The sequence below is a fragment of the Hyperoodon ampullatus genome, assembly GCF_949752795.1.
Source record: "Hyperoodon ampullatus genome assembly, chromosome: 7".
NCBI classification, from domain to species: Eukaryota; Metazoa; Chordata; class Mammalia; order Artiodactyla; family Ziphiidae; genus Hyperoodon; species Hyperoodon ampullatus.
Window position 1 is genome coordinate 107,208,928 of NC_136920.1, and position 17,157 is coordinate 107,226,084.

The following is a 17,157-nucleotide window of genomic DNA, read 5'->3' on the forward strand; positions in this document are numbered from 1 at the left end:
CAACACTGGAGTTTGTAGGCTGTTGGATAGAGTGGGTCTTGGTGCCAAGATAAGGATGTTTGGGAGATCTCCCTCTGATGAATATTCCCTGAGGTCTGAAGTTCTCTGTTAATCCAGTGGTTCAGACTTGGAGCTCCCACGATAGGAACTTTGGCCCAACCCCTGGCTCATGAACCAAGATCCTGCAAGCCAGATGTGGTGCAAACAAAAAAAAAAAAAAAAAGGAGAACGATAACAAAGAGTAAAAAACAAAATTAGACTAGGAAACTAATAGATATGTTAGAAAGAATATAAAAATTAAAATATAGATGAAACAACAACTGGAAGTTAAAACAGAACCACAAGAGTAAAAAAGAGAAGAAAAAAAAGTGCAGAAAAGACCTTGGCTGTGGGGGGCGGGGCTTAGGCAGGGGTGGGTTTATGCCATGGTTGGGGCCTATGCTTAGGACCCACAGGGCTGTAAAAGGCCCTGGTGGGGGGGAGTGTGTGTGGGGGGGCTTAGGCTCAACAGAACACAAGGGGCCCAGGTGGGCCTCTGGTCTTAGAGGGCTGGCGACATGGCCTGGGATCCCAGCCAGCTTCCTAGGCCCAAGTGGGCAGGGCAAATGCCCTCCACTCCTCTCCCACTCCTCTGGTCCTGGGGAGCCCCTCCCACCTGCCTCTGCTGTTCTCCTCCAACCTCCCTCTTACAACCCCAGGACCATGTGGCCTGGAAGAGGCTTTGGAGGGAGGCTCCGACCTGGGAGCCCAGCAGGTTTCCCTGCTGAGTGGGCGGGGCAGATGTCCTCCGCTCTTCTCCTGCTCCTACAATCCTGCAAGGCCCCTCCCACCTGCCTCTTCTGTTTTCCCCCAGCCTCCCTCCTATGCCCCCAGGACCAACATGGTCTGGAGGAGGCCTCTAATGTCATAGGACCTGGTCCAAAAGCTGGGCAGGCTTCCCGATCCAATTGGGCACTGGAAACGTTCGGTGCACTCCCCCATGATCCGAGCTCTGAAGGGTCCCACCAGTCGTGGGGACAACTTACCCCTGCCAGAGACCCCTCAGGGGCACTGGTCCTGTCTGGCTTCCACTTCTCCTCACTCCTGAATCCCCTCACGTCCTACCAGTTCACTCGTGGGTTCCTCCCATGTCCTTGGGCATCAAAGTCCCCCACCAACATCCAGCAGGCACACTAGTTGTGGGGAGAAGCAAACTCCGCATCTTCCCACACCTCCATATTCTGATTCCAAATCTTTATGTTCTTTCTGTATGTTTTTTTTTTTTAACATCTTGATTGGAGTATAAATGCTTTACAGTGTTGTGTTAGTTTTTGCTATATAACAAAGTCAATCAGCTATATGTATACATATATCACCATATACTCTCCCCCTTTCATCTCCCTCCCAAACACCCTACCCCATCTAGGTGGTCACAAAGCACAGAGCTGATCTCCCTGTGCTATGCAGCTGCTTCCCACTAACTATCTATTTTACATTTGGTAGTGTATATATGTCCATGCCACTCTCTCACTTAGTCCCAGCTTACCCTTCTCCCTCCACATGTCCTCAAGTACATTCTCTATGTCTGCGTCTTTATTCCTGTCCTTCCCCTAGGTTCGTCAGACCATTTTTTTTTTCTTTTTTTAGATTCCATATATATGTGTTAGCATAAGGTATCGGTTTTTCTCTTTCTGACTTACTTCACTCTGTATGACAGACTCTTGGTCCATCCACCTCACTACAAATAACTCAATTTCATTTCTTTTTATGGCTGAGTAATATTCCATTGTATATATGTGCCACATCTTCTTTATCCATTCATCCTATTATGGACACTTAGGTTGCTTCCATGTCCGGGCTATTGTAACTACTGTTGCAATGAATATTGTGGTATATGGCTCTTTTTGATTTATGGTTTTCGTAGGGTTTATGACCAGTAGGGGGATTGCTGGGTCATATGGTAATTATATTTTTAGTTTTTTGAGGAACCTCCATACTGTTCTCCATAGTGGCCATATCAATTTACATTCCCACCAACACTACAAGAGGGTTCCCTTTTCTCCACACCCTCTCCTGCATTTATTGTTTGTAGATTTTTTGATGATGGCCACTCTGACTGGTGTGAGGTGATACCTCATTGTATTTTTGATTTGCATTTCTCTAATGATTAATGATGCTGAGCATCCTTTCATGTGTTTGTTGGCAATCTGTATGTCTTCTTTTGGAGAAATGTCTATTTAGGTCTTCTGCCCATTTTTGGATTCGGTTGTTTGTTTTTTTGATATTGAGCTGCATGAGCTGCTTGTATATTTTGGAGATTAATTCTTTGTCAGTTGCTTCATTTGTCAATATTTTCCCCCATTCTGAGGGTTGTCTTTTCATCTTCTTTATGGTTTCCTTTGTTGTGCAAAAGCCTTTAACTTTTGTTAGGACCCATTTGTTTATTTTTATTTTTATTTCCATTTCTCTAGGAGGTGAGTCAAAAAGGATCTTGCTGTGATGTATGTCATAGAGTGTTCTGCCTATCTTTTCCTCTAAGAGTTTTACAGTGTCTGGCCTTTATTTAGGTTTTTAATCCATTTTGAGTTTATTTTTGTATACGGTGTTAGGGAGTGTTCTAATTTCATTGTGTTACATGTAGCTGTCCAGTTTTCCCAGCACCACTTATTGGAGAGGCTGTCTTTTCTCCATTGTATATTCTTGCCTCCTTTATCAAAAACAAGGTGACCATATGTGCGTGGGTTGATCTCTGGGCTTTCTATCCTGTTTCATCGATCTATATTTCTTTTTTTGTGCCTGTGCCATACTGCCTTGATTACTATAGCTTTGTAGTATAGTCTGAAGTCAGGAAGCGTGATTCCTCCAGCTCCATTTTTCTTTCTTGAAATTGCTTTGGCTATTCGGGGTCTTTTGTGTTTCCATAAATATTGTGAAATATTTTGCTCTAGTTCTCTGGAAAGTGTCATTGGTAGTTTGATAGGGATTGCTTTGAATCTTTAGATTGCTTTGAGTAGTATAGTAATTTTAACAATGTTGATTCTTCCAATCCAAGTACATGGTATATCCCTCCAACTGTTTGTATAGTCTTTAATTTCTTTCATCAGTGTCTTATAGTTTTCTGCATACAGGTCTTTTGTCTCCTTAGGTAGGTTTATTCCTAGGTATCTTATTCTTTTTGTTGCAATGGTAAGTGGGAGTTATTTTTTAATTTCTCTTTCCGATTTTTAATCATTAATGTATAAGAATGCAGGAGATTTCTCTGCATTAATTTTGTATCCTGCCAAATTCATTGATTAGTTCTAGTAGTTTTCTGGTAGCATCTTTAGGAACCTCTATGTATAGTATCATGTCATCTGCAAACAGTAACAATTTTATTTCTTCTTTTCTGATTTGGATATCTTTTATTTCTTTTTCTTCTCTGATTGCTGTGGCTAAAACTTCCAAAACTATGTTGAATAGTTGTGGTGAGAGTAGACAACCTTGTCTTGTTCCTGATCTTAGAAGAAATGGTTTCAGTTTTTCACCATTGAGAACAATGTTGGCTGTGGGTTTGTCATTTATAATGTTGAGGTAGTTTCCCTCTGCCTACTTTCTGCAGAGTTTTTTTTATCATAAATGGGTGTTGAATATTGTCATAAGCTTTTTCTGCATTTATTGAGATTATCATATGGTTTTTATCCTTCAATTTGTCAATCTGGTGTATCACATTGATTGATTTGTGTATATTGAAGAATCCTTGCATTCCTGCAATACACCCCCACTTGATCATGGTGTATGATCCTTTCAATGTGCTGTTGAATTTTGTTTGCTGGTATTTTATTGAGGATTTTTGCATCTATATTAGTCAGTGATATTGGCCTGTAGTTTTCCTTTTTGGTAACATCTTTGTCTGGTTTTGGTATCAGGGTGATAGTGGCCTCTTAAAATGAGTTTGGGGGACTTCCTTCCTCTGCTATATTTTGGAAGAGCTTGAGAAGGATGCGTGTTAGCTCTTCTCTAAATGTTTGATAGAATTCGCTGTGAAGCCATCTGGTCCTGGGCTTTTGTGTGTTGGAAGATTTTTAATAACAGCTTCAATTTCAGTGCCTGTGATTTGTCTGTTTATATTTTCCATTTTTCCTGGTTTAGTCTCAGAAGGTTTTGCTGTTTTAAGAATTTGTCCATTTCTTCCAGATTGTCCATTTTATTGGCATATAGTTGCTTGTCGTAATCTCTCATGATCCTTTGTATTTGTGCCGTGTCGCATGTTACTTCTTTATCATTTCTACTTCTGTTAATTTGAGTCTTCTTCTTTTTTTTTGATGAATCTGGCTAATGGTTTTATCAATTTTGTTTATCTTCTCAAAGAACAAGCTTTTAGTTTTATTGATCTTTGCTATTTTTTTCTCCATTTCTTTTTCTTTTTTTTTTTTCTTATTTGATCTTTATGATTCATTTCCTTCTGCTAACTTTGGGGTTTTTTTGTTGTTGTTCTTCTTCTTTTCTCTAATTGCTGTAGGTGTAAGTTTAGGTTGTGTTTTTTAAGATTTTTCTTGTTTCCTGAGGTTGGATTGTATTGCTATAAACTTCTCACTTGGAACTGTTTTTGCTGCATCCCATACATTTTAGGTCATTGTGTTTTCATTGTCATTTGTATCTAGGTATTTTTTTATTTCCTCTTTGATTTCTTCAGTGATCTCTTGGTTATTTAGTAGTTTATTGTATAGCCTCAATGTGTTTGCATTTTTTTGTTTTTTTTCATGTAATTGATATCTAGTCTCATAGCTTTGTGTTCAGAAAAGATACTTGATATGATTTCAATTTTCTTAAATTTACCAAGGTTTGATTGGTGACCCAAGATATGATCTATCCTAGAGAATGTTCCATGAGCACTTGAGTAGAAAGTGTATTCTGTTGTTTTTGGATGGAATGTCCTATAAATATCAATTAAGTCCATCTTGTTTAATGTATCCTTTAAAGCTTGTGTTTCCTTATTTATTTTCATTTTGGATAGCCTTTCCATTGGTGAAACTGAGGTTTCACCTCAGTTATTATTGTGTTATTGTCAATTTGACCTGTTATGGCAGTTAGCACTTGCCTTATGTATTGAGGTGCTTCTATGTTGGTGCATAGATATTTACTATTTTTATATCTCCTTCTTAGATTGATCCCTTGATCATTATGTAGTGTCCTTCTTTCTCTCTTGTAATAGTCTTTATTTTAAAGTCCATTTTGTCTGATATGGGAATTGCTACTCCAGCTTTCTTTTGATTTCCATTTGCATGGAATATGTTTTCCCATCCCTTCACTTTCAGTCTGTATGCATCCCTAAGTCTGAAGTGGGACTCTTGTAGATAGCATATATACAGGTGTTGTTTTGTATCCATTCAGCCAGTCTAATGTCTTTTGGTTGGAGCATTTAATCCGTTTACAATTAAGGTAATTATCAATATGTATGTTCCTATTATGATTTTCTTAATTGTTTTGGGTTTGTTTTTTTAGGTCTTTTCATTCTCTTGTGTTTCCTGGCTAGAGAAGTTCCTTTAGCATTTGTTGTAAAGCTCGTTTGGTGGTGCTGAATTCTCTTAGCTTGTGCTTGTCTGTAAAGATTTTAATTTTTCTGTAGAATCTGAATGAGATCTTGCTGGGTAGAGTAATTTTTGTTGTAGGTTTTTCCATTTCATCACTTTAAATATGTCCTGCCATGCCCTTCTGGCTTGTAGTGTTTCTGCTGAAAGATCAGCTGTAAACCTTATGGGGATTCCCTTGTATGTTATGTGTTGCTTTTCCCTTGCTACTTTTAATATTTTTTCTTTGTATTTATTTTTTGATAGTTTGGTTAATATGTGTCTTGGCTTGTTTCTCCTTGGATTTATCGTGTATGGGACTCTCTGTGTTTCCTGGACTTGACTGACTATTTCATTTCCCATATTAGGGCAGTTTTCAATTCTAATCTCTTCAAATATTTTCTCAGTCCCTTTCTTTTTCTCTTCTTCTCTGGGACTACTATAATTCTAATGTTGGTGCGTTTAATGTTGTCCTAGATGTCCCTGAGACTGCCCTCAATTATTTTCATTCCTTTTTCTTTATTCTGCTCTGCAGTGGTTATTTACACTATTTTATCTTCCAGACCACTTATCCATTTCTCTGCCTCAGTTATTCTGCTGTTGAATCCTTCTAGAGAATTTTTAATTTCATTTATTGTGTTGTTCATCATTGTGTGTTTGCTCTTTAGTTCTTCTAGGTCCTTGTTAAACCTTTCTTGTATTTTTTCCATTCTATTTCCAAGATTTTGGATCATCTTTACTATATTACTCTGAATTCTTTTTCTTGTAGACTGCCTATTTCCTCTTCATTTGTTTGGTCTGGTGGGTTTTTACTTTGCTCCTTCATCTGCTGCATATTTCTCTGTCTTCTCATTTTGCTTAACTTACTGTGTTTGGGTCTCTTTTTGCAGGCTGCAGGTTCACATTTCACGTTGTTTTTGGTGTCTGCCCCCAGTGGGTAAGGATGGTTCAGTGGGTTGTGTAGACTTCCTGGTGGAGGGGACTGGTGCCTGTGTTCTGGTGGATAAGGCTGCATCTTGTTTTTCTGGTGAGCAGGACCATGTCTGGTGGTGTGTTTTTGGGTGTGTGTGAACTTATTATGATTTTAGGCAGCCTCTCCACTAATGGGTCGGGTTGTGTTCCTGTCTTGCTAGTTGTTCGGCATGGGGCATTCAGCACTGGAGCTTCTGGCCGTTGGGTGGGCCTGGGTCTTAGTGTTGCGATGGAGAGCTCTGGGAGAGCTCTCGCTGATTCATATGACTTGGGGCTGGGAGGTCTCTGGTGGTCCAATGTCCTGAACTTGGCTCTCCCACCTCAGAAGCTCAGACCTGACAACAGGCAGGAGCATCAAGATCCTGTCAGTTACAAGGCTCAGAAGAAAAGGGAGAACAAAGAAAATAATAATAATAAATTTAAAATTTATTAAAATAAAAAATAACAATAATATTAATAAAAAAGAAGAGAGCAACCAAACAATACACAAATCCACCAATTATTACAAGTGCTAAAAACTAATCTAAGATAAACATAAAATCAGAAATGAATCAGTCACAGACAGTAAACTCCAAGTCTACAGTTGCTCCCTCAGTCCACTGCCTCAATTTTGTGATGATTCATTGTCTGTTCAAGTATTTCCCAGATGCAGGGTACATCAAGTTGACTGTGGAGTTGTAATCCAATTCTCCTGAGGATTCACGTAGAAATTTCCCTTTCTCTTCTTTGTTCACACAGCTCCTTGGGTTCACCTTTGGTTTTGTACCCACCTGTGCATATAGGTCGCCCTCAAGAATCTGTTCTTCCCAGAGAGGATAGGGTTAAAGCAGTGGCTAATTAGGGGCTCTTGCTCATTCAGGCTGGGGGAGAGAGGGTTATGGTAGTTATATTTGTAATGCAGGGTGAGTCTGCAGTGGCAGAGACCGCCTGACATTGCAAATGCCTGAGGCGCACCATGTGTTCTCCTGGGGTACTTTTCTCTGGATCACGGGATTCTTGCTGTGGCGTTCTGCACAGGCTGCTCCCAGGGGTGTGTGGATAGTGACCTGTGCTTGAACACAGGATTCTTGGTAGCAGCAGCAGCAACGTTAGCAATTCACATCATCTCTGGGGTCTGAACTGATAGCCCTGGCTGGTGCCCATCTCTGGAGCTCATTTAGGCGTTTGCTCTGCCTTCCATGCGCAGACAGGGAAGGAATCCCCTCTCCTCATGCACCCCAAAACAATGGCCCCTTCCCTCTTAGGCAGGTCCAGACTTTTTCCCAGACTCCCTCCCAGCTAGCTGTGGCACACTAGCCCCCTTCAGGCTGTGTTTACGCAGCTAACCCCAGTCCTCTCCCTGGGATCTGACCTCCAAAGCCTGAACCTCAGTTCCGAGCCCCAACAGGTGAGCTGACAAGCCTCTGAGGCTGGTGAGTTCTGGTCGGCACCAATCCTCTGTGCGGGAATCTCTCTGTTTTGCCCTCTGCACCCCTGTTGCTGTGCTCTCCTCCATGGCTCCAAAGCTTCCTCCCCGCCCATCCCCCCATCTCTTCCAGTGAAGGGTCTTCCTAGTGTGTGGAAACTTTTCCCCCTTCACAGCTCCCTCCCAGAGGTGCAGGTCCCATCCCTATTCTTTTGTCTCTGTTTTTTCTTTTTTCTTTTGCCTTACCCAGGTACGTGGGGATTTTCTTGCCCATTGGGAAGTCTGAGGTCTTCTGCCAGCATTCAGTAGGTGTTCTGTAGGAGTTGTTCCACATATAGATGTATTTTTAATGTATTAGTGGGGAGGAAGGTGATCTCCACGTCTTATTCCTCCACCATCTTGAAGGTTCCCCAAACTGCATGTATTTTTTGAATTAGAATTTTCTCCAGATATGCCAGGAGTAGGATTGCTGGATCATGTGGTAACTCTATTTTTAGTTAAGGACCGTCTGTACTGTTCTCCTTAGAGTCTACACCATACTGTTCTCCTTAGTGGTTTACATTCCCACCAACAGTGTAGGGTGGTTCCTTTTTCTCCACATGCTCTCAATTTTTATTATTTGTACACTTTTTGATGATGGCCGTTCTGACTGGTGTGAGGTGATAACTGACTGTAGTTTTGATTTGTGTTTCTCTAATAATTAGTGATATTGAGTAGCTTTTCATGTGATTTTAGCCATCTGTATGTCTTCTTTGGAAAAATGTCTATTAGATCCTCCACCCATTTTTGGATTGGGTTGTTTGTTTTTTTGATATTGAGCCACATAAGCTGTTTGTATATTTTGGAGATTAATCCCTTGTCAGTTGCTTCATTTGCAAATATTTTCTCCCATTGTATAGGTTGTCTTTTTATTTCATTTATGCTTTTCTTTGCTGTGCAAAAGCTTTTAAGTTTAATAGATCCCATTTGTTTATTTGTGTTTTTATTTTCATTTCCCCAGGAGGTGGGTCATGAATGATCATGCTGTGATTTATGTCAAAGAGTGTTCTGCCTATGTTTTCCTCTAAGAGTTTTATAGCACCCAGCCTTACATTCAGATTTTTAATCCATTTTGAGTTTGTTTTTGTATATGGTATTAGAGAGTGTTCTAATTTCATTCTTTTACATTTAGCTGTCCAGCTTTCCCAGTACCGCTTATTGAAGAGATTGTCTTTTCACCATTGTCATTTCCTGCCTCCTTTTTCATAGAATAGGTGACCATCAGTACGTGGGTTTATCTCTGGGCTTTCTATTCAGTTCCATTGATCCATATTTCTGTGTTTGTACCAGTACCATACCATTTTGATTGCTGTAGGTTTGTACTACAGTCAGAGAGCCTGATTCCTCCAGGTCTGTTTTCCTTTCTCAGGATTTCTCTGGCTATGTGTGGTCTTCTGTGTTTCCATGCAAATTGTAAAATTTTTGTTCTAACAGTGATAGTTTTACTTCTTCCTTTCCAAAATGGATTCCTTTTATTTGTTCTTCCTCTCCGATTGCTGTGGCTAGGACTTCTGAATCTATGTTGAATAAAAGTGGCAAGGGTGGGCATCTTTGTCTTGTTCCTGATTTTAGAGGGAATGCTTTCAGCTTTTCATCCCTGAGTATGATGTTAGCTGTGGGTTTGTCATATTTGACCTTTATTACGTTGAGGCATGTTCCCTCTATGCTCATTTTATGGAGTTCTTATCATAAGTGGATGTTGAATTCTATCAAAACCTTTTTCTGCATCTATCTAGATGATCAAATTGTTTTTATTCTTCAATTTGTTAATGTGGTGTATTAATTTGCAGATATTGAAAAATCCTTGCATCCCTGAGATAAATACCACTGGATCATGGTGTGTGATCCTTTTAATGTATTGTTGGATTTGATTTGCTAGTATTTTGTTGAGGATTTTTGTACCAATTGGCCTGGAATTTTCTATTTTGTGTTTTATCTTTGTCTGGTTTTGGTATCAAGAGGATGGGGGCCTCATGGAATGAGTTCAGATGTGTTCCTTCATGTGCATTTTTTGGGGAATATTTTCAGAAGTATACGTTTTAACTCTTCTATAAATGTTTGGTAGAATTCACCTGTGAAGCCATCTGGTCCTGGACATTTTTTTGTTAGGAGTTTCTAAATTACTGATTCAATTTCAGTACTGGTAATTGGTCTGTTCATATTTTCTTAATGTTCATATTTCAGTCTTAAGAGATTGTACCTTTCTAAGAATTTGTCCATTTCTTCTAGGTTGTCCTTTTTACTGGTGTATAGTTGCTCATAGTAGTCTTATGATCCCTTGTATTTCCATGGTGTCGGTTGTCTCTTCTCCTTTTTCATTTCTGATTTTATTCATCTGGGCCTTCTCCCTTTTTTCCTTGATGTGTCTGCCCTATGGTTTATCAATTTTGTTTATCTTTTCAAAGAACCAGCTTTTAGTTTCATTGATCTTTTCTATTGTTGTCTTAGTCTCTATTTTATTTATTATGTCTCTGATCTTTATGACTTCTTTCCTTCTACTAACTTTAGGTTTTTTTTGTTCTTCTTTCTCTAGTTGCTTTAGGTGTAAGTTTAGGTGGTTTATTTGAGTTTTTCTAGTTTCCTGAGGTAAACTTGTATCTCTATAAACTTCCCTCTCCGAACTGCTTTTGCTGCCTCCCATAGGTTTTGGATTGTCTTGTTTTTGTTTTCATTTGTCTTTAGGCATGTTTTGAGTTCTTCTTTGATTTCTTCAGTGATCCGTTGGTTGTTTAGTAGCATATTGTTTAGCCTCCACATGTTTGTGTTTTTTGCAGTTTTTTCTTGTAGTTGGTTTCTAGCCTCATAGCATTGTTGTTGGAAAGGGTGCTTGATATGACTTCAATTTTCTTAAATTTACCAAGGCTTGCTCAGTGGCACTGCACATGATGTACCCAGGAGAATGTTTTATGTGCAGTTGAAAAGGATGTGTGTTCTCTCTTTCAGATGGAATGCTCTATAAATATCAATTAAGTCCATCTTGCCTAAAGTGTCATTTAAGGCTTATGTTTCCTTATTGATTTTCTGTGTGGATGACTTGTCCATTGATGTTAGTGGAGTGTTGAAATACCCCACTATTATTGTGTTACTGTTGATTTCTCCTTTTAGGTCTGTTAACATTTGCCTTATATATGAGGGTGCTCCTATGTTGCACACATGTATATTTACATGTATATCTTCTTCTTGGATTGATCCTTTGCTCATTATGTAGTGTACTTCTTTGTGTCTTGTAACAGTCTGTATTTTAAAGTCTATTTTGTTTGATATAAATATTGCTAATCTGGCCTTCTTTTGATTTCCATTTGCACGAATAACTTTTTCCAACCCTTCACTTTCATTCTGTATGTGTCTTTAGGTCTGAAGTGAGTCTCTTGTAGGCAACATATATACAGGTCTTGTTTTTGTATCCATTCAACCTGTCTATGTCTTATGGTCGAAGCATTTAGTCCATTTACATTTAACTATTGATATGTGTGTTCTTATCACCATTTTGTTAATTGATTTGGATTTGTTTTTGTAGGTCTTTTGTTCCTCTTTCTACTTTTGTTCTCTTTTCTCTTGATTTGATGACTATCTCTAGTGCTATGTCTGGATTCCTTTTTCTTTTTTTTTGTGTATATCTACCATAGTTATTTGGCTTGCAATTACGATGAGGTTTCAATATGAGTCTCTCTCTATATATATGTACACATATATGCACACACATACATGATTGTGTTAAGTTGTTGACCTCCTAATTTCAAAAGCATTTTAAATATACACCCTTTGTACTCTCTTCCACTCACAATTAGATTTTTTTTTTTTTTTTTTTTTTTTTTTTGTGGTACGTGGGCCTCTCACTGTTGTGGCCTCTCCTGTTGCGGAGCACAGCCTCTGGACATTCAGGCTCAGCAGCCATGGCTCACGGGCCCAGCTGCTCCGCGGCATGTGGGATCTTCTCATACCGGGGCACGAACCCATGTCCCCTGCATCAGCAGGCGGACTCTCAACAACTGTGCCACTAGGGAAGCCCCACAATTACTGTTTTTGATATCACATTTACATGTAATTATTTTGTGTATCCCTTAACTACTTATTGTGGATACAGATGAGTTTACTACTTTTTTCTTTTAAGCCCCCTACTGGTTTGTGTGTGGATGATTCCCTACTTTTACTCTATGTTTTTCTTTACTGGTGAGCTTTCTCATTTCATAATTTTCTTCTTTCTAATTGTGACCTTTTCTTTTTCACCTTGAAAATTTCCTTTAATATTTTTTGTAAAGATGGTTTAGTGGTGCTGAAATCTTTTAGCTTTTGCTTGTCTTTAAAGCTTTTGATTTCTCCATCAAATCTGAAGGAGAGCCTTGCTGGGTAGAGTATTTTTGGTTTTAGGTCTTCCCTTTCATCTCTTTAAATATACTATACCATTCACTTCTGGCCTGCAGAGTTTCTGCTGAAAAATCAACTGATAGCCTTATGGAGTTCCCTTGTATGTTATTTGTTGTTTTTCCCTTGTTGCATTTAATAGTCTCTTTTATCTTTAATTTTCATCATTTTGGTTATAAGGTTCCTTGGGATGTCCCTCTTTGAATTTATCTTGTATGGGATTCTCTGCACTTCCCAGACTTGTGTGACTGTTTCGTTTCCCATATTAGGGATGTTTTCAGCTATTATCTCTTTAAATATTTTCCCAGGCCCTTTCTCTCTTCTTTCTCTAGGACCCCTATAATGCAAATATTAGTGTGCTTGATGTTGTCCCAGAGGTCTCTTAAACTGTCCTCATTTCTTTCATTCGTTTTTCTTTTTTCTGTTCTGCAGTAGTGATTTCCACTACTCTGTCTTCCAGTTCCATGATCTGTTCTTCTGCATCTTTTAGTCTATTACTGATTCCTTCTAGTGTATTTTTCATTCCAGTTACTGTATTCTTCAACTCTCTTTGGTTGTTCCCTATATTTTCTAGTTCATTTTTAAAAACCTCTAACTTCTTGCTCTGTGCATCCATCCTCCCTATTTCTTTGATCATGCTTGTGATCGTTATGCTTTCTTGGGTAGACACTTCACTTAGTTCTTCTTCTGGGATTTTATATTGCTCTTTCATCTGGAACATAGTCCTTGCCACCTCATATTGTCTAAGTTGCTGCTTGTATTTTTATGTATGTGGTAGCTTAGTTACATTTCTCAACCTTGGAGCAGTGGCCCTCTGTTGGAGTCATCCTATATGTCACAGCAGTTCACTCTCCTCTCATCATCCAAGCTATATGCTCTAGAGGTTCCCTCTAAGAGGGCTTCATGGGTCCTTCTATTGTTGCAGGCTGACGTTGTGGGTGGTCTACTAGGCTTTGTTGAGTCCCTGACTTTTGCCTAGGCTTTGGGCTGCCTGGTCACATGTTGGCTGGTTGCAGAATCCGTGGTGTCCTCAGGGATAGTTTTGGCTCACTGGTGGGTGGAGTCAGGGTCCCAATGGATATGGAGCTATTGCCGACCCCCTGCCAGGTAAAGCCAGATTTGGGGGTTAGTGTAAGACCACTGACCGACAGAACTAGTTCCTGGAATTTGGACGCAGAATCCTGGGATCACAGACTTTGTTTCAAATAATTGTTGGAGGGGCTGTCAATTCCTGACACAGTTGAGTATGGGGTGCAGGGTGTCCTGGAGGTGGCATTGGCCTGCTAGTGGGCAGGACCAGGGTCCACCTGGTCCCAGGGTAGAGAGTTCCCTGTGTTGTGGAATTATGATTCTCTTGCTTCTGGTTGCCTCCTGGTAGGTGAGGCTGGTCTAGAGGCTTGTTCAGGCTTCCTGGTTGGAAGGGCCTGTGCCTCTCCAGTGGTGGGTGGTGCTGGGTCTTATACCTCTGGTGGGCTGGACCTTGTCTAGTGGTGTGTCCAGAGGCGGTTGTGGGCTCTTTAGTTGTTAGTCAACCTGTCTGCTTATGGGTGGGGCTGTGTCCCCACCCAGTTAGTTGTTTGGCCTAAGGGTTCCCAGCACTGGCATCTCCAGGCTGTTGGGTGGTGCTAGGTTTTGGCAAATATGAGTGAAAATGGCAGCTGCTTACAGCAGCAGTGTTCATGGCACTGAATGTTCCCCAATATGTCTGACACCAGTGTCTGTGTTCCCAGGATAAGCCACACTCCCCCCTCCCTGCCTCTGCAGGAGACTCTCCAAGACCACTGGTACATCTGGCCTAGGCTCCTATCAAGTTATGAATTTTGCCCTGGGTTCCAGTGTGTGTGAGATTTTGTGTGCATCCTTCAAGAGTGAAGTCTCTATTTCCCCCAGTCCTGTGGGGCTCCTGCAATTATTCCCCACTTGCCCTCACATCCAAATGCTCTGGGGGCTTGTCTTCCTAGTTCCAGCCCCCCAAGCTGCAGAGTCTGATGTGGGGCTCAGGATTTTCACTCCTATGGGAGAACCACGGCAATATAATTATTTTTCAGTTGTTGGTTACCCTACTGAAAGGTATGGGATTTGATTATATTCTGAATCTGCCCTTCTTCCCCATCTCACTGAGGTTTATTCTTTATGTCTTTTGCTGTAGAAGATCTTTTCTGGTAGGTACCAGTTTTTTTCATCAATGGTTGTTATGTGGTTAGTTGTGATTTTGGTGTGCTTGTGAGAGGCTGTGAGCTCAGGGTCTTTCTACTCTGCCATCTTGGCCACTCTCCATATTTTATGTATATATATATATAACACAAAATGTCCCTCAAAACCTCAGGGAATTTCCTTACTAACTTTTGTGGCCTTTCATTGCCATTATTCTCCTACTTATTTCACCGAAAAACAGGCAAAAATATTCTCTTTTATCTATTAATATTCGATTTAAATGTAACATCTCATAAATTAAAGTTGTTTTTGTACAGGTTTAATGTAAAAGGCTGATTCTTAATAACAAAAAGATTGCTTTACTTTTGTTCTACTCTCGTAGTTTTCTGCTAGATATTTTTCTATTTTTAAGCATGTTTTTTAGTTTAATTAACATGTAGCAGGAGATTGGTTCAAGATGGCAGAGTAGAAGGACGTGCTCTCACTTCCTCTTGTGAGAGCACTCGATTCACAACTAACTGCTAAACAGTCATCGACAGGAAGACACTGGAACTCACCAAAAAAGATACCCCAGAGCCAAAGACAAAGGAGAAGTTGCAATGAGATGGCAGGAGGGGTTCAATCACAATAAAATCAAATCCCATAATGGCTGGGTGGGTGATTCACAAACTGGAGAAAAATCACACAGCATAAGTCCACTCACTGGAGTGAAGGTTCTGAGCACTATGTCAGGCTTCCCAACCTCAGGGTCTGGCAACAAGAGGAGGAATTCCCAGAGAATCAGACTTTGAAGCCTAGCGAGATTTGATTGCAGGAGTTCGACAGAACTGGGGGAAACAGAGACTCCACTCTTGGAAGGAATACACAAAGTAGTGTGCGCATCAAGACCCAGGTGGAAGGAGCAGTAACCCCATAGGAGACTGAATCAGACCTACTTGCTTGTGTTGGAGGGTTTCCTGCAGAGGAAGGTGTGGCTGTGGCTCACTGTGGGGACAAGGACACTGGCAGCAGAAGTTCTGGGAAGTACTCCTTGGCATGAGCCATCCCAGAGTCCACCATTAGCCCCACCAAAGAGCCTGTAGTCTCTGGTGTTGGGTTGCCTCAGGCGAAACAACCAACAGGGAGGGAACTCAGCCCACCCATTAGCAGACAAAGGGATTAAAGTTTTACTGAGCTCTGCCCACCAGAGCAACACCCAGCTCTACCCACCACCAGTCTCCCCCATCAGGAAGCTTTCACAAGAACTTTGATAGCCTCATCCACCAGAGGACAGACAGCAGAAGCAAGAAGTACTACAATCCTTCAGCCTGTGGAACGAAAACCACATTCACAGAAAGAAAGACAAAATGAAAAGGCAGAGGACTATGTAGCAGATGAAGGAACAAGATAAAGCCTCAGAAAAGCAACTAAATGAAGTGGAGATAGGTAACCTTCCAGAAAAAGAATACAGAATAATATTAGTGAAGATGATCCAGGACCTCAGAAAAAGAATGGAGGCAAAGATTGAGAAGATGCAAGAAATGTTTAACAAAAGACCTAGAGGAATTAAAGAACAAACCCCCAGAAGAATTAATTAAGGAACAAACAGAGATGAACAATACAATAACTGAAATGAAAAGTACACTAGAAGGAATCAATAGCAGAATAATGGAGGCAGAAGAATCAATAAGTGACCTGGAAGAAAAAATGTTGGAATTCATTGCCACAGAACAGAATAATGACAAAAGAATGAAAAGAAATGAAGACAGCCTAAGAGACCTCTGGGACAACATTAAAAGCAACAACATTTGCATTACAGGGGTTCCAGAAGGAGAAGAGAGAGAGAAAGGACCCGAGAAAATATTTGAAGAGGTTATAGTTGAAAACCTCCTTAACATGGGAAAGGAAATAGCCACCCAATTCCAGGAAGTGCAGAGAGCACCAAGGCAGGGTAAACCCAAGGAGAAACATGCCAAGACATGCAATCAAATACTAATCAAGTTGACAAGAATTAAAGACAAAGAAAAATTATTAAAAGCAACAAAGGATAAACGACAAATAACATACAAGTGAATCCCCATAAAGTTAACAGCTGATTTTTCAGCAGAAACTCTACAAGCCAGAAGGGAGTGGCAGGACATATGTAAAGTGATGAAAAGGAAGAACCCACAACCAAGATTACTCTACTCGGCAAGGATCGCATCCCGGTTCGATGGAGAAATAAAAAGATTTACAGGTAAGCAAAAGCTAAGAGAATTCAGCACCAGACCAGCTCTATAACAAATTCTAAAGGAATGTCTCTAAGTGGGAAACACAAGAGAAGAAAAGGACCTACAAAAACAAACCCAAAACAATTAAGGAAATGGTAATAGGAACAAACATATCAATAATTACCTTAAATGTGAATGGATTAAATGCTCCAACCAAAAGACACAGGCTTGTTGTTGAATAGATACAAAAACAAGACCCATATATATGCTGTCTACAAGAGACCCATTTCAGACCTAGGGACACATACAGACTGAAAGTCAGGGGGTGGAAAAAGATATTCCATGCAAATGGAAATCACAGGAGAGCTGGAGTAGCAAACTCATATCAGATAAAATAAATAGACTTTAAAATAAAGAATGTTGCAAGAGACAAGGAAAGACACTACATAATGTTCAAGGGATCAATCCAAGAAGAAGATGTAACAGTTATAAATATATATGCACCAGACAT